At 52.5% G+C, this 19,909-nt stretch overlaps 1 long non-coding RNA gene across 1 annotated transcript; it reads right to left on the reverse strand.

The window, feature by feature from the left end:
* Window positions 1-1,533: 1,533 nt before the first annotated feature.
* Window positions 1,534-19,569, reverse strand: LOC126991435 (uncharacterized). The gene is made up of 3 exons (XR_007745515.1): window positions 19,455-19,569; window positions 17,905-18,400; window positions 1,534-1,919 (listed from the first exon to the last, which is right to left on the reverse strand). It is a non-coding gene; the product is annotated as an uncharacterized LOC126991435 (long non-coding RNA).
* Between the last annotated feature and the right edge of the window lie 340 nt (window positions 19,570-19,909).

Raw genomic sequence — 19,909 nt, forward strand, 5'->3', positions numbered from 1 at the left:
AGTCCCATTACCAATCCTTCCCCTATCCACCAGTCCCATTACCAACCCTTCCCCTATCCACCAGTCCCATTACCAACCCTTCCCCTATCCACCAGTCCCATTATCAACCCTTCCCCTATCCACCAGTCCCATTACCAACCCTTCCCCTATCCACCAGTCCCATTACCAACCCTTACCCTATCCACCAGTCCCATTACCAATCCTTCCGCTATCCACCAGTCCTATTACCAACCCTTCCCCTATCCACCTGTCCCATCACCAACCCTTCCCCTATCCACCAGTCCCATTACCAACCCTTCCCCTATCCACCAGTCCCATTACCAATCCTTCCGCTATGCACCAGTCCCATTACCAACCCTTCCCCTATCCACCAGTCCCATTACCAACCCTTCCCCTATCCACCAGTCCCATTACCAATCCTTCCCCTATCCACCAGTCCCATTACCAACCCTTCCCCTATCCACCAGTCCCATTACCAACCCTTCCACTATCCACCAGTCCCATTACCAATCCTTCCCCTATCCACGAGTCCCATTACCAACCCTTCCCCTATCCACCAGTCCCATTACCAATCCTTCCGCTATCCACCAGTCCCATTACCAACCCTTCCCCTATCCACCAGTCCCATTACCAACCCTTCCCCTATCCACCAGTCCCATTACCAATCCTTCCCCTATCCACCAGTCCCATTACCAACCCTTCCCCTATCCACCAGTCCCATTACCAACCCTTCCACTATCCACCAGTCCCATTACCAATCCTTCCCCTATCCACCTGTCCCATTACCAATCCTTCCCCTATCCACCAGTCCCATTACCAATCCTTCCCCTATCCACCAGTCCCATTACAAATCCTTCCCCTATACACCAGTCCCATTACCAACCCTTCCCCTATCCACCAGTCCCATTACCAATCCTTCCCCTATCCACCTGTCCCATTACCAACCCTTCCCCTATCCACCAGTCCCATTACTAATCCTTCACCTATCCACCAGTCCCATTACCAACTCTTCCCCTATCCACCAGTCCCATTACCAACCCTTCCCCTATCCACCAGTACCAGTACCAATCCTTCCCCTATCCACCAGTCCAATTACCAACCCTTCCCCTATCCACCAGTCCCATTACCAACCCTTCCTCTATCCACCAGTCCCATTACCAATCCTTCCCCTATCCACCAGTCCTATTACCAACCCTTCCCCTATCCACCAGTCCCATTACCAACCCTTCCCCTATCCACCAGTCCCATTATCAACCTTTCCCCTATCCACCAGTCCAATTACCAATCCTTCCCCTATCCACCAGTCCCATTACCAACCCTTCCCCTATCCACCAGTCCCATTACCAACCCTTCCCCTATCCACCAGTCCCATTACCAATCCTTCCTCTATCCACCAGTCCCATTACCAATCCTTACCCTATCCACAAGTCCCATTACCAACCCTTCCCCATCCACCAGTCCCATTACCAATCCTTCCTCTATTCACCAGTCCCATTACCAGTCCTTCCCTTTCCACCAGTCCCATTACCAACCCTTCCCCTATCCACCAGTCCTATTACCAACCCTTCCCCTATCCACCAGTCCCATTACCAATCCTTCCGCTATCCACCAGTCCCATTACCAACCATTCCCCTATCCACCTGTCCCATTACCAACCCTTCCCCTATCCACCAGTCCCATTACCAACCCTTCCCCTATCAACCAGTCCCATTACCAATCCTTCCGCTATCCACCAGTCCCATTACCAACCCTTCCCCTATCCACCAGTCCCATTACCAACCCTTCCCCTATCCACCAGTCCCATTACCAATCCTTCCCCTATCCACCAGTCCCATTACCAACCCTTCCCCTATCCACCAGTCCCATTACCAACCCTTCCCCTATCCACCAGTCCCATTACCAATCCTTCCCCTATCCACCTGTCCCATTACAAATCCTTCCCTTATCCACCAGTCCCATTACCAATCCTTCCCCTATCCACCAGTCCCATTACAAATCCTTCCCCTATCCACCAGTCCCATTACCAACCCTTCCCCTATCCACCAGTCCCATTACCAATCCTTTCCCTATCCACCTGTCCCATTACCAACCCTTCCCCTATCCACCAGTCCCATTACCAATCCTTCACCTATCCACCAGTCCCATTACTAACTCTTCCCCTATCCACCAGTCCCATTACCAACCCTTCTCCTTTCCACCAGTACCATTACCAATCCTTCCCCTATCCACCAGTCCAATTACCAACCCTTCAACTATCCACCAGTCCCATTACCAACCCTTCCTCTATCCACCAGTCCCATTACCAATCCTTCCCCTATCCACAAGTCCTATTACCAACTCTTCCCCTATCCAACAGTCCCATTACCAACCCTTCCCCTATCCACCAGTCCCATTATCAACCCTTCCCCTATCCACCAGTCCCATTACCAATCCTTCCCCTATCCACCAGTCCCATTACCAACCCTTCCCCTATCCACCAGTCCCATTACCAACCCTTTCCCTATCCACCAGTCCCATTACCAATCCTTCCGCTATCCACCAGTCCCATTACCAATCCTTCCCCTATCCACCAGTCCCATTACCAACCCTTCCCATATCCACCAGTCCCATTACCAATCCTTCCGCTATCCACCAGTCCCATTACCAACCCTTCCCCTATCCACCAGTCCCATTACCAATCCTTCCCCTATCCACCAGTCCCATTACCAAACCTTCCCCTATCCACCAGTCCCATTACCAACCCTTCCCCTATCCACCAGTCCCATTACCAAACCTTCCCATATCCACAAGTCCCATTACCAAACCTTCGCCTATCCACCAGTCCCATTACCAATCCTTCCGCTATCCACCAGTCCCATTACCAATCCTTCCCCTATCCACCAGTCCCATTACCAACCCTTCCCCTATCCACCAGTCCCATTACCAATCCTTCCCCTATCCACCAGTCCCATTACCAACCCTTCACCTATCCACCAGTCCCATTACCAACCCTTCCCCTATCCACCAGTCCCATTACCAATCCTTCCCCTATCCACCTGTCCCATTACCAATCCTTCCCCTATCCACCAGTCCCATTACCAACCCTTCCCTTTATCCACCAGTCCCATTACCAATCCTTACCCTATCCACCTCTCCCATTACCAACCCTTCCCTTATCCACCATTCCCATTACCAATCCTTCCCCTATCCACCAGTCCCATTACCAACCCTTCCCCTATCCACCAGTCCCATTACCAATCCTTCCCCTATCCACCAGTCCCATTACCAACCCTTCCACTATCCACCAGTCCCATTACCAATCCTTCCCCTATCCACCAGTCCCATTACCAACCCTTCCCCTATCCACCAGTCCCATTACCAACTCCTCCCCTATCCACCAGTCCCATTACCAATCCTTCCCTATCCACCAGTCCCATTACCAATCCTTCCCCATCCACCAGTCCCATTACCAACCCTTCCCTATCCACCAGTCCCATTACCAATCATTCACCTATCCACCAGTCCCATTACCAATCCTTCCCCTATCCACCAGTCCCATTACCAACCCTTCCCCTATCCACCAGTCCCATTACCAATCCTTCCTCTATCCACCAGTCCCATTACCAATCCTTCCGCTATCCACCAGTCCCATTACCAATCCTTCCCCTATCCACCAGTCCCATTACCAACCCTTCCCCTATCCACCAGTCCCATTACCAACCCTTCCCCTATCCACCAGTCCCATTACCAATCCTTCCCTATCCACCAGTCCCATTACCAACCCTTCCCCCATCCACCAGTCCCATTACCAACCTTCCCCTATCCACCAGTCCCATTACCAACCTTCCCTATCCACCAGTCCCATTACCAACCTTCCCCTATCCACCAGTCCCATTACCAACCCTTCCCTATCCACCAGTCCCATTACCAATCCTTCCCCATCCACCAGTCCCATTACCAACCCTTCCCTATCCACCAGTCCCATTACCAACCCTTCCCTATCCACCAGTCCCATTACCAACCCTTCCCTATCCACCAGTCCCATTACCAACCCTTCCCCTATCCACCAGTCCCATTACCAATCCTTCCCTATCCACCAGTCCCATTACCAACCTTCCCCATCCACCAGTCCCATTACCAATCCTTCCCTATCCACCAGTCCCATTACCAATCCTTCCCCTATCCACCAGTCCCATTACCAACCCTTCCCCATCCACCAGTCCCATTACCAATCCTTCCCTATCCACCAGTCCCATTACCAACCCTTCCCCATCCACCAGTCCCATTACCAACCCTTCCCCATCCACCAGTCCCATTACCAATCCTTCCCTATCCACCAGTCCCACCAACCCTTCCCCATCCACCAGTCCCATTACCAACCCTTCCCTATCCACCAGTCCCATTACCAATCCTTCCCTATCCACCAGTCCCATTACCAACCCTTCCCTATCCACCAGTCCCATTACCAACCCTTCCCCTATCCACCAGTCCCATTACCAATCCTTCCCTATCCACCAGTCCCATTACCAACCCTTCCCTATCCACCAGTCCCATTACCAACCCTTCCCCATCCACCAGTCCCATTACCAACCCTTCCCCTATCCACCAGTCCCATTACCAACCCTTCCCTATCCACCAGTCCCATTACCAACCCTTCCCCATCCACCAGTCCCATTACCAACCTTCCCTATCCACCAGTCCCATTACCAACCCTTCCCTATCCACCAGTCCCATTACCAACCCTTCCCCATCCACCAGTCCCATTACCAACCCTTCCCCATCCACCAGTCCCATTACCAATCCTTCCCTATCCACCAGTCCCATTACCAACCCTTCCCTATCCACCAGTCCCATTACCAATCCTTCCCCATCCACCAGTCCCATTACCAATCCTTCCCTATCCACCAGTCCCATTACCAACCCTTCCCCATCCACCAGTCCCATTACCAATCCTTCCCTATCCACCAGTCCCATTACCAATCCTTCCCTATCCACCAGTCCCATTACCAATCCTTCCCTATCCACCAGTCCCATTACCAACCCTTCCCCATCCACCAGTCCCATTACCAATCCTTCCCTATCCACCAGTCCCATTACCAATCCTTCCCCTATCCACCAGTCCCATTACCAATCCTTCCCCATCCACCAGTCCCATTACCAATCCTTCCCCATCCACCAGTCCCATTACCAATCCTTCCCCATCCACCAGTCCCATTACCAATCCTTCCCCTATCCACCAGTCCCATTACCAATCCTTCCCCATCCACCAGTCCCATTACCAATCCTTCCCCATCCACCAGTCCCATTACCAACCTTCCCTATCCACCAGTCCCATTACCAATCCTTCCCCTATCCACCAGTCCCATTACCAATCCTTCCCCATCCACCAGTCCCATTACCAACCCTTCCCTATCCACCAGTCCCATTACCAATCCTTCCCCATCCACCAGTCCCATTACCAACCCTTCCCTATCCACCAGTCCCATTACCAATCCTTCCCCATCCACCAGTCCCATTACCAACCCTTCCCTATCCACCAGTCCCATTACTAACCCTTCCCTATCCACCAGTCCCATTACCAATCCTTCCCCATCCACCAGTCCCATTACCAACCCTTCCCCATCCACCAGTCCCATTACCAACCCTTCCCTATCCACCAGTCCCATTACCAATCCTTCCCCATCCACCAGTCCCATTACCAACCCTTCCCCATCCACCAGTCCCATTACCAACCCTTCCCTATCCACCAGTCCCACCAACCTTCCCCATCCACCAGTCCCATTACCAACCCTTCCCCTATCCACCAGTCCCATTACCAACCCTTCCCCATCCACCAGTCCCATTACCAACCCTTCCCCATCCACCAGTCCCATTACCAACCCTTCCCCATCCACCAGTCCCATTACCAATCCTTCCCCATCCACCAGTCCCATTACCAACCCTTCCCCTATCCACCAGTCCCATTACCAACCCTTCCCCATCCACCAGTCCCATTACCAACCCTTCCCCATCCACCAGTCCCATTACCAACCCTTCCCTATCCACCAGTCCCATTACCAATCCTTCCCCATCCACCAGTCCCATTACCAACCTTCCCCATCCACCAGTCCCATTACCAATCCTTCCACTATCCACCAGTCCCATTACCAACCCTTCCCTATCCACCAGTCCCATTACCAACCCTTCCCCATCCACCAGTCCCATTACCAATCCTTCCCCATCCACCAGTCCCATTACCAATCCTTCCCTATCCACCAGTCCCATTACCAACCCTTCCCCATCCACCAGTCCCATTACCAATCCTTCCCTATCCACCAGTCCCATTACCAACCCTTCCCCATCCACCAGTCCCATTACCAACCCTTCCCTATCCACCAGTCCCATTACCAATCCTTCCCCATCCACCAGTCCCATTACCAACCCTTCCCTATCCACCAGTCCCATTACCAATCCTTCCCTATCCACCAGTCCCATTACTCAACCTTCCCTATCCACCAGTCCCATTACCAACCCTTCCCTATCCACCAGTCCCATTACCAATCCTTCCCCATCCACCAGTCCCATTACCAACCCTTCCCCTATCCACCAGTCCCATTACCAACCTTCCCCTATCCACCAGTCCCATTACCAACCCTTCCCTATCCACCAGTCCCATTACCAACCCTTCCCTATCCACCAGTCCCATTACCAACCCTTCCCCTATCCACCAGTCCCATTACCAACCCTTCCCCATCCACCAGTCCCATTACCAATCCTTCCCCATCCACCAGTCCCATTACCAACCCTTCCCCATCCACCAGTCCCATTACCAACCCTTCCCCATCCACCAGTCCCATTACCAATCCTTCCCCATCCACCAGTCCCATTACCAACCCTTCCCCTATCCACCAGTCCCATTACCAACCCTTCCCTATCCACCAGTCCCATTACCAACCCTTCCCCATCCACCAGTCCCATTACCAATCCTTCCCCATCCACCAGTCCCATTACCAACCCTTCCCCATCCACCAGTCCCATTACCAACCCTTCCCTATCCACCAGTCCCATTACCAACCCTTCCCCATCCACCAGTCCCATTACCAACCCTTCCCCATCCACCAGTCCCATTACCAACCCTTCCCTATCCACCAGTCCCATTACCAACCCTTCCCCATCCACCAGTCCCATTACCAACCCTTCCCCATCCACCAGTCCCATTACCAACCCTTCCCCATCCACCAGTCCCATTACCAACCCTTCCCCATCCACCAGTCCCATTACCAATCCTTCCCTATCCACCAGTCCCATTACCAACCCTTCCCTATCCACCAGTCCCATTACCAACCCTTCCCCATCCACCAGTCCCATTACCAACCCTTCCCTATCCACCAGTCCCATTACCAACCCTTCCCTATCCACCAGTCCCATTACCAATCCTTCCCTATCCACCAGTCCCATTACCAACCCTTCCCCATCCACCAGTCCCATTACCAACCCTTCCCTATCCACCAGTCCCATTACTAATCCTTCCCCATCCACCAGTCCCATTACCAACCCTTCCCTATCCACCAGTCCCATTACCAATCCTTCCCTATCCACCAGTCCCATTACCAACCCTTCCCTATCCACCAGTCCCATTACCAACCCTTCCCTATCCACCAGTCCCATTACCAATCCTTCCCTATCCACCAGTCCCACACCAACCCTTCCCCATCCACCAGTCCCATTACCAATCCTTCCCCATCCACCAGTCCCATTACCAACCCTTCCCTATCCACCAGTCCCATTACCAATCCTTCCCCATCCACCAGTCCCATTACCAATCCTTCCCTATCCACCAGTCCCATTACCAACCTTCCCCATCCACCAGTCCCATTACCAATCCTTCCCCATCCACCAGTCCCATTACCAACCCTTCCCTATCCACCAGTCCCATTACCAACCCTTCCCCATCCACCAGTCCCATTACCAATCCTTCCCATCCACCAGTCCCATTACCAACCCTTCCCTATCCACCAGTCCCATTACCAACTTTCCCTATCCACCAGTCCCATTACCAACCCTTCCCCATCCACCAGTCCCATTACCAACCCTTCCCTATCCACCAGTCCCATTACCAATCCTTCCCCATCCACCAGTCCCATTACCAACCTTCCCCATCCACCAGTCCCATTACCAACCATTCACCTATCCACCTGTCCCATTACCAATCCTTCCCCTATCCACCAGTCCCATTACCAACCCTACCCACATCCACCAGTCCCATTACCAACCCTTCCCCTATCCACCAGTCCCATTAACAATCCTTCCCCTATCCACCAGTCCCATTACCAATCCTTCCCCTATCCACCAGTCCCATTACCCACCCTTCCCCTATCCACCAGTCCCATTACCAATCCTTCCCTATCCACCAGTCCCATTACCAACCCTTCCCTATCCACCAGTCCCATTACCAATCCTTCCCCATCCACCAGTCCCATTACCAACCCTTCCCTATCCACCAGTCCCATTACCAATCCTTCCCCTATCCACCAGTCCCATTACCAACCCTTCCCCATCCACCAGTCCCATTACCAATCCTTCCCTATCCACCAGTCCCATTACCAACCCTTCCCCATCCACCAGTCCCATTACCAACCCTTCCCCATCCACCAGTCCCATTACCAATCCTTCCCTATCCACCAGTCCGATTACCACCCCTTCCCATATCAACCAGTCCCATTACCAATCCTTCCGCTATCCACCAGTCCCATTACCAATCCTTCCCCCATCCACCAGTCCCATTACCAACCCTTCCCCTATCCACCAGTCCCATTACCAATCCTTCCCCTATCCACCAGTCCCATTACCAACATTTCTACTATCCACCAGTCCCATTACCAACCCTTCCCCATCCACCAGTCCCATTACCAATCCTTCCCTATCCACCAGTCCCATTACCAATCCTTCCCTATCCACCAGTCCCATTACCAATCCTTCCCCATCCACCAGTCCCATTACCAATCCTTCCCCATCCACCAGTCCCATTACCAATCCTTCCCCATCCACCAGTCCCATTACCAATCCTTCCCTATCCACCAGTCCCATTACCAACCTTCCCCATCCACCAGTCCCATTACCAATCCTTCCCTATCCACCAGTCCCATTACCAACCCTTCCCTATCCACCAGTCCCATTACCAATCCTTCACCCATCCACCAGTCCCATTACCAATCCTTCCCCTATCCAACTGTCCCATTACCAACCTTCCCTATCCACCAGTCCCATTACCAATCCTTCCCCATCCACCAGTCCCATTACCAATCCTTCCCTATCCACCAGTCCCATTACCAACCCTTCCCTATCCACCAGTCCCATTACCAATCCTTCCCTATCCACCAGTCCCATTACTCAACCCTTCCCCCATCCACCAGTCCCATTACCAACCTTCCCTATCCACCAGTCCCATTACCAACCCTTCCCCTATCCACCAGTCCCATTACCAACCCTTCCCTATCCACCAGTCCCATTACCAATCCTTCCCCATCCACCAGTCCCATTACCAACCCCTTCCCTATCCACCAGTCCCATTACCAATCCTTCCCCCATCCACCAGTCCCATTACCAACCCTTCCCCATCCACCAGTCCCATTACCAACCCTTCCCCATCCACCAGTCCCATTACCAATCCTTCCCTATCCACCAGTCCCATTACCAACCCTTCCCTATCCACCAGTCCCATTACCAATCCTTCCCCATCCACCAGTCCCATTACCAACCCTTCCCTATCCACCAGTCCCATTACCAATCCTTCCCCATCCACCAGTCCCATTACCAACCCTTCCCTATCCACCAGTCCCATTACCAATCCTTCCCCATCCACCAGTCCCATTACCAACCTTCCCTATCCACCAGTCCCATTACCAATCCTTCCCCATCCACCAGTCCCATTACCAACCTTCCCCATCCACCAGTCCCATTACCAACCCTTCCCTATCCACCAGTCCCATTACCAATCCTTCCCTATCCACCAGTCCCATTACCAACCCTTCCCTATCCACCAGTCCCATTACCAATCCTTCCCCTATCCACCTGTCCCATTACCAATCCTTCCCTATCCACCAGTCCCATTACCAACCCTTCCCCATCCACCAGTCCCATTACCAATCCTTCCCTATCCACCAGTCCCATTACCAACCCTTCCCCATCCACCAGTCCCATTACCAATCCTTCCCTATCCACCAGTCCCATTACCAACCCTTCCCTATCCACCAGTCCCATTACCAATCCTTCCCTATCCACCAGTCCCATTACCAACCCTTCCCTATCCACCAGTCCCATTACCAACCTTCCCTATCCACCAGTCCCATTACCAATCCTTCCTATCCACCAGTCCCATTACCAATCCTTCCCTATCCACCAGTCCCATTACCAACCCTTCCCTATCCACCAGTCCCATTACCAATCCTTCCCTATCCACCAGTCCCATTACCAACCTTCCCCATCCACCAGTCCCATTACCAATCCTTCCCTATCCACCAGTCCCATTACCAATCCTTCCCCTATCCACCAGTCCCATTACCAACCCTTCCCTATCCACCAGTCCCATTACCAATCCTTCCCCATCCACCAGTCCCATTACCAATCCTTCCCTATCCACCAGTCCCATTACCAATCCTTCCCTATCCACCAGTCCCATTACCAATCCTTCCCCATCCACCAGTCCCATTACCAATCCTTCCCTATCCACCAGTCCCATTACCAATCCTTCCCCATCCACCAGTCCCATTACCAATCCTTCCCTATCCACCAGTCCCATTACCAACCCTTCCCTATCCACCAGTCCCATTACCAATCCTTCCCTATCCACCAGTCCCATTACCAATCCTTCCCCATCCACCAGTCCCATTACCAATCCTTCCCTATCCACCAGTCCCATTACTAATCCTTCCCCATCCACCAGTCCCATTACCAACCCTTCCCTATCCACCAGTCCCATTACCAATCCTTCCCTATCCACCAGTCCCATTACCAACCCTTCCCTATCCACCAGTCCCATTACCAATCCTTCCCTATCCACCAGTCCCATTACCAACCCTTCCCTATCCACCAGTCCCATTACCAACCCTTCCCCTATCCACCAGTCCCATTACCAATCCTTCCCTATCCACCAGTCCCATTACCAACCCTTCCCTATCCACCAGTCCCATTACCAACCTTCCCCATCCACCAGTCCCACCAATCCTTCCCCATCCACCAGTCCCATTACCAACCTTCCCTATCCACCAGTCCCATTACCAACCCTTCCCTATCCACCAGTCCCATTACCAATCCTTCCCCATCCACCAGTCCCATTACCAACCCTTCCCTATCCACCAGTCCCATTACCAATCCTTCCTATCCACCAGTCCCATTACCAACCCCTTCCCCATCCACCAGTCCCATTACCAACCCTTCCCTATCCACCAGTCCCATTACCAATCCTTCCCTATCCACCAGTCCCATTACCAACCCTTCCCCATCCACCAGTCCCATTACCAATCCTTCCCTATCCACCAGTCCCATTACCAATCCTTCCCTATCCACCAGTCCCATTACCAACCCTTCCCTATCCACCAGTCCCATTACCAACCCTTCCCCTATCCACCAGTCCCATTACCAATCCTTCCCTATCCACCAGTCCCATTACCAACCCTTCCCCATCCACCAGTCCCATTACCAATCCTTCCCCATCCACCAGTCCCATTACCAACCCTTCCCCATCCACCAGTCCCATTACCAATCCTTCCCCATCCACCAGTCCCATTACCAACCCTTCCCCTATCCACCAGTCCCATTACCAACCCTTCCCTATCCACCAGTCCCATTACCAATCCTTCCCCATCCACCAGTCCCATTACCAATCCTTCCCTATCCACCAGTCCCATTACCAACCCTTCCCCTATCCACCAGTCCCATTACCAATCCTTCCCCATCCACCAGTCCCATTACCAATCCTTCCCCATCCACCAGTCCCATTACCAACCCTTCCCTATCCACCAGTCCCATTACCAACCCTTCCCCATCCACCAGTCCCATTACCAATCCTTCCCTATCCACCAGTCCCATTACCAACCCTTCCCTATCCACCAGTCCCATTACCAATCCTTCCCTATCCACCAGTCCCATTACCAACCCTTCCCCATCCACCAGTCCCATTACCAATCCTTCCCTATCCACCAGTCCCATTACCAACCCTTCCCTATCCACCAGTCCCATTACCAATCCTTCCCTATCCACCAGTCCCATTACCAACCTTCCCCCATCCACCAGTCCCATTACCAACCCTTCCCTATCCACCAGTCCCATTACCAATCCTTCCCTATCCACCAGTCCCATTACCAATCCTTCCCTATCCACCAGTCCCATTACCAATCCTTCCCCATCCACCAGTCCCATTACCAACCCTTCCCTATCCACCAGTCCCATTACCAATCCCTTCCCTATCCACCAGTCCCATTACCAACCCTTCCCTATCCACCAGTCCCATTACCAACCCTTCCCTATCCACCAGTCCCATTACCAACCTTCCCTATCCACCAGTCCCATTACCAACCTTCCCCTATCCACCAGTCCCATTACCAACCCTTCCCTATCCACCAGTCCCATTACCAACCCTTCCCTATCCACCAGTCCCATTACCAACCTTCCCCTATCCACCAGTCCCATTACCAATCCTTCCCTATCCACCAGTCCCATTACCAATCCTTCCCCATCCACCAGTCCCATTACCAACCCTTCCCTATCCACCAGTCCCATTACCAATCCTTCCCTATCCACCAGTCCCATTACCAATCCTTCCCCATCCACCAGTCCCATTACCAACCCTTCCCTATCCACCAGTCCCATTACCAACCCTTCCCCTATCCACCAGTCCCATTACCAATCCTTCCCTATCCACCAGTCCCATTACCAACCTTCCCTATCCACCAGTCCCATTACCAACCTTCCCCTATCCACCAGTCCCATTACCAATCCTTCCCTATCCACCAGTCCCATTACCAATCCTTCCCTATCCACCAGTCCCATTACCAACCCTTCCTATCCACCAGTCCCATTACCAATCCTTCCCTATCCACCAGTCCCATTACCAATCCTTCCCCATCCACCAGTCCCATTACCAATCCCTTCCCTATCCACCAGTCCCATTACCAACCCTTCCCCATCCACCAGTCCCATTACCAATCCTTCCCTATCCACCAGTCCCATTACCAACCTTCCCTATCCACCAGTCCCATTACCAATCCTTCCCTATCCACCAGTCCCATTACCAATCCTTCCCCATCCACCAGTCCCATTACCAACCCTTCCCCATCCACCAGTCCCATTACCAATCCTTCCCCATCCACCAGTCCCATTACCAACCCTTCCCTATCCACCAGTCCCATTACCAATCCTTCCCTATCCACCAGTCCCATTACCAACCCTTCCCTATCCACCAGTCCCATTACCAATCCTTCCCCTATCCACCAGTCCCATAACCAAACCTTCCCTATCCACCAGTCCCATTACCAACCCTTCCCTATCCACCAGTCCCATTACCAATCCTTCCCCATCCACCAGTCCCATTACCAACCCTTCCCTATCCACCAGTCCCATTACCAATCCTTCCCCATCCACCAGTCCCATTACCAACCCTTCCCCATCCACCAGTCCCATTACCAATCCTTCCCTATCCACCAGTCCCATTACCAATCCTTCCCTATCCACCAGTCCCATTACCAATCCTTCCCTATCCACCAGTCCCATTACCAACCCTTCCCTATCCACCAGTCCCATTACCAATCCTTCCCTATCCACCAGTCCCATTACCAACCCTTCCCCATCCACCAGTCCCATTACCAATCCTTCCCCTATCCACCTGTCCCATCACCAACCTTCCCCATCCACCAGTCCCATTACCAATCCTTCCCTATCCACCAGTCCCATTACCAATCCTTCCCTATCCACCAGTCCCATTACCAATCCTTCCCTATCCACCAGTCCCATTACCAATCCTTCCCTATCCACCAGTCCCATTACCAATCCTTCCCTATCCACCAGTCCCATTACCAACCTTCCCTATCCACCAGTCCCATTACCAATCCTTCCCCATCCACCAGTCCCATTACCAATCCTTCCCCATCCACCAGTCCCATTACCAACCCTTCCCTATCCACCAGTCCCATTACCAATCCTTCCCCATCCACCAGTCCCATTACCAATCCTTCCCCATCCACCAGTCCCATTACCAATCCTTCCCCATCCACCAGTCCCATTACCAATCCTTCCCCATCCACCAGTCCCATTACCAACCCTTCCCCCATCCACCAGTCCCATTACCAATCCTTCCCCTATCCACCAGTCCCATTACCAATCCTTCCCCTATCCACCTGTACCATTACCAAACCTTCCCTATCCACCAGTCCCATTACCAACCCTTCCCTCATCCACCAGTCCCATTACCAACCCTTCCCTATCCACCAGTCCCATTAATCCTTCCCTATCCACCAGTCCCATTACCAATCCTTCCCTATCCACCAGTCCCATTACCAACCTTCCCCTATCCACCAGTCCCATTACCAACCCTTCCCCATCCACCAGTCCCATTACCAACCCTTCCCTATCCACCAGTCCCATTACCAATCCTTCCCTATCCACCAGTCCCATTACCAACCCTTCCCCATCCACCAGTCCCATTACCAATCCTTCCCTATCCACCACTCCCATTACCAACCCTTCCCCTATCCACCAGTCCCATTTCCACCCCTTCCCCTATCCACCAGTCCCATTACCAACCCTTCCCCTATCCACCAGTCCCATTACCAAACCTTCCCCTATCCACCAGTCCCATTACCAATCCTTCCCCATTCCACCAGTCCCATTACCAATCCCTCCCCTATCCACCAGTCCAATTACCAACCCTTCCCCTATCCACCAGTCCCATTACCAACCCTTCCCCTCTCCACCAGTCCCATTACCAATCCTTCCCCTATCCACCAGTCCCATTACCAACCCTTCCCTATCCACCAGTCCCATTACCAACCTTCCCTATCCACCAGTCCCATTACCAACCTTCCCCATCCACCAGTCCCATTACCAATCCTTCCCTATCCACCAGTCCCATTACCAACCTTCCCTATCCACCAGTCCCATTACCAACCTTCCCTATCCACCAGTCCCATTACCAACCCTTCCCTATCCACCAGTCCCATTACCAATCCTTCCCTATCCACCAGTCCCATTACCAGTCCTTCCCCATCCACCAGTCCCATTACCAACCCTTCCCTATCCACCAGTCCCATTACCAACCCTTCCCTATCCACCAGTCCCATTACCAATCCCTATCCACCAGTCCCATTACCAACCCTTCCCTATCCACCAGTCCCATTACCAACCCTTCCCTATCCACCAGTCCCATTACCAATCCTTCCCTATCCACCAGTCCCATTACCAACCCTTCCCTATCCACCAGTCCCATTACCAACCCTTCCCTATCCACCAGTCCCATTACCAATCCTTCCCCATCCACCAGTCCCATTACCAACCCTTCCCCATCCACCAGTCCCATTACCAACCTTCCCTATCCACCAGTCCCATTACCAATCCTTCCCTATCCACCAGTCCCATTACCAACCCTTCCCCATCCACCAGTCCCATTACCAACCTTCCCTATCCACCAGTCCCATTACCAATCCTTCCCTATCCACCAGTCCCATTACCAACCCTTCCCCATCCACCAGTCCCATTACCAACCCTTCCCTATCCACCAGTCCCATTACCAATCCTTCCCTATCCACCAGTCCCATTACCAATCCTTCCCTATCCACCAGTCCCATTACCAACCCTTCCCTATCCACCAGTCCCATTACCAACCCTTCCCTATCCACCAGTCCCATTACCAATCCTTCCCTATCCACCAGTCCCATTACCAACCCTTCCCCTATCCACCAGTCCCATTACCAATCCTTCCCCTATCCACAGGCCCATTACCAACCCTTCCCCTATCCACCAGTCCCATTACCAACCCTTCACCTATCCACCAGTCCCATTACCAATCCTTCCGCTATTCACCAGTCACATTACCAACCCTTCCACTATCCACCAGTCCCATTACCAACCCTTCCCCTATCCACCAGTCCCATTACCAATCCTTCCCCTATCCACCAGTCCCATTACCAACCCTTCCCCTATCCACCAGTCCCATTACCAACCCTTCCCCTATCCACAAGTCCCATTACCAATCCTTCCGCTATCCACCAGTCCCATTACCAACCATCCCTTATCCACCAGTCCCATTACCAACCCTTCCCTATCCACCAGTCCCATTACCAATCCTTCCCTATCCACCAGTCCCATTACCAATCCTTCCCTATCCACCAGTCCCATTACCAACCCTTCCCTATCCACCAGTCCCATTACCAACCCTTCCCTATCCACCAGTCCCATTACCAATCCTTCCCTATCCACCAGTCCCATTACCAACCTTCCCTATCCACAAGTCCCATTACCAACCCTTCCCCATCCACCAGTCCCATTACCAATCCTTCCCCTATCCACGAGTCCCATTACCAATCCTTCCCCTCTCCACCAGTCCCTTTACCAACCCTTCTCCTATCCACCAGTCCCATTACCAATCCTTTCCATATCCACTAGTCCCATTACCAACCCTTCCCCTATCCACCAGTCCCATTACCAATCCTTCCCCTATCCACCAGTCCCATTACCAATCCTTCCCCTATCCACCAGTCCCATTACCAAGCCTTCCCCTATACACCAGTCCCATTACCAATCCTTCCTATCCACCAGTCCCATTACCAACCCTTCCCCTATCCACCAGTCCCATTACCAATCCTTCCCCTATCCACCAGTCCCATTACCAATCCTTCCCCTATCCACCTGTCCCATTACCAATCCTTCCCCTATCCACCAGTCCCATTACCAACCCTTCCCCTATCCACCAGTCCCATTATCAATCCTTCCCCTATCCACCAGTCCCATTACCAACCCTTACCCTATCCACCAGTCCCATTACCAATCCTTCCCCTATCCACCAGTCCCATTACCAATCCTTCCTCTATCCACCAGTCCCATTACCAATCCTTCCCCTATCCACCAGTCCCATTACCAGTCCTTCCCTATCCACCAGTCCCATTACCAACCCTTCCCTATCCACCTGTCCCATTACCAATCATTCACCTATCCACCTGTCCCATTACCAACCCTTCCCCTATCCACCAGTCCCATTACCAATCCTTCCCATATCCACCTTTCCCATTAACAATACTTCCCTATCAACCAGTCTCATTACCAATCCTTCCCCTATCCACCAGTCCCATTACCAATCCTTCCCCTATCCACCTGTCCCATTACCAATCCTTCCCCTATCCACCAGTCCCATTACCAATCCTTCCCCTATACACCTGTCCCATTACCAATCCTTCCCCTATCCACCTGTCCCATTATCAACCCTTCCCCTATACACCAGTCCCATTACAAATCCTTCCCCTATTCACCAGTCCTTTACCAATCCTTCCCCTATCCACCAGTCCCATTACCAATCCTTCCCCAATCCACCAGTCCCATTACCAACCCTTCCCCTATCCACCAGTCCCATTACCAATTCTTCCTCTATCCACCAGTCCCATTACCAATCCTTCCCCTATCCACCAGTCCCATTACCAATCCTTCCCCTATCCACCAGTCCCATTACCAATCATTCCCCTATCCACCAGTCCCATTACCAACCCTTCCCCTATTAACCAGTCCCATTACCAATCCTTCCCCTATCCACCTGTCCCATTACCAACCCTTCCCCTATCCACCAGTCCCATTACCAATCCTTACCCTATCCACCAGTCCCATTACAAACCCTTCCCCTATCCACTAGTCCCATTACCAACCCTTCCCCTATCCACCAGTCCCATTACCAATCCTTCCCCTATCCACCAGTCCCATTACCAACCCTTCCCCTATCCACCAGTCCCATTACCAACCCTTCCCCTATCCACCAGTCCCATTACCAATCCGTCCCCTATCCACCAGTCCCATTACCAACCCTTCCCCTATCCACCAGTCCCATTACCAACCCTTCCCCTATCCACCAGTCCCATTACCAACCCTTCCCCTATCTACCAGTCCCATTACCAATCCTTCCCCTATCCACCAGTCCCATTACCAACCCTTCCCCTATCCACCAGTCCCATTACCAACCCTTACCCTATCCACCAGTCCCATTACCAATGCTTCCCCTATCCACCAGTCCCATTACCAACCCTTCCCCTATCCACCAGTCCCATTACCAGCCCTTCCCCTATCCACCAGTCCCATTACCAATCCTTCCCCTATCCACCAGTCCCATTACCAATCCTTCCCCTATCCACCAGTCCCATTACCAACCCTTCCCCTATCCACCAGTCCCATTACCAATTCTTCCCCTATCCACCTGTCCCATTACCAACCCTTTCCCTATCCACCAGTCCCATTACCAACCCTTCCCCTATCCACCAGTCCCAATACCAACTCTTCCCCTATCCACCAGTCCCATTACCAATCCTTCCCCTATCCACCAGTCCCATTACCAATCATTCCCCTATCCACCAGTCCCATTACCAACCCCTCCCCTATCCACCAGTCCCATTACCAACTCTTCCCCTATCCACCAGTCCCATTACCAATCCTTCCCCTATCCACCAGTCCCATTACCAGTCCTTCCCCTATCCACCAGTCCCATTACCAACCCTTCCCCTATCCACTAGTCCCATTACCAACCCTTCCCGTATCCACCAGTCCCATTATAAATCCTTCCCCTGTCCGCCAGTCCCATTACCAACCCTTCCCCTATCCACCTGTCCCATTTCCAACCCTTCCCCTATCCACCAGTCCCATTACCAATCCTTCCCCTATCCACCAGTCCCATTACCAACCCTTCCCCACTCCACCAGTCACATTACCAAACCTTACCCTATCCCCCACTCCCATTACCAAGCCTTGACATATCCACCAGTCCCATAACCAAACCTTCCCCTATCCCCCAGCCCAAGTACCTACCCTTCCCCTATCCACCAGTCTCATTACCAATTCTTCCCCTATCCACCAGTCCCATTTCCATCCATTCTTCTATCCACCAGTCCCATTACTAACCCTTCCCCTATCCACCAGTCCCATTACCAACCCTTCCCCTATCCACCAGTCCCATTACCAATCCTTCCCCTATCCACCAGTCCCATTACCAACCCTTCCCCTATCCACCAGTCCCATTACAAACCCTTCCCCTATCCACCAGTCCCATTACCAAACCTTCCAATATCCACCAGTCCCATAAACAAACCGACCCCTATCCACCATTCCCATTACCAATCCTTCCCCTATCCACCAGTCCCATTACCAGTCCTTTCCCTATCCACCAGTCCCATTACCAACCCTTTCCCTATCCACCAGTCCCATTACCAACCCTTTCCCTATCCACCAGTCCCATTACCAATCCTTCCGCTATCCACCAGTCCCATTACCAACCCTTCCCCTATTCACCTGTCCCATTACCAACCCTTCCGCTATCCACCAGTCCCATTACCAATCCTTCCCCTATCCACCAGTCCCATTACCAACCCTTCCCCTATCCACCAGTCCTATTACCAACCCTTCTCCTATCCACAAGTCCCATTACCAATCCTTCCCCTATCCACCAGTCCCATTACCAACCCTTCCCCTATCCACCAGTCCCATTACCAACCCTTCCCCTATCCACCAGTCCCATTACCAATCCTTCCCCTATCCACCAGTCCCATTACCAATCCTTCCCCTATCCACCAGTCCCATTACCAACCCTTCCCCTATCCACCAGTCCCATTACCAACCCTTCCCTTATCCACCAGTCCCATTACCAATCCTTCCGCTATCCACCAGTCCCATTACCAACCCTTCCCCTATCCACAAGTCCCATTACCAACCCTTC

Source organism: Eriocheir sinensis, unplaced genomic scaffold, assembly GCF_024679095.1.
Source record: "Eriocheir sinensis breed Jianghai 21 unplaced genomic scaffold, ASM2467909v1 Scaffold279, whole genome shotgun sequence".
NCBI lineage: Eukaryota > Metazoa > Arthropoda > Malacostraca > Decapoda > Varunidae > Eriocheir > Eriocheir sinensis.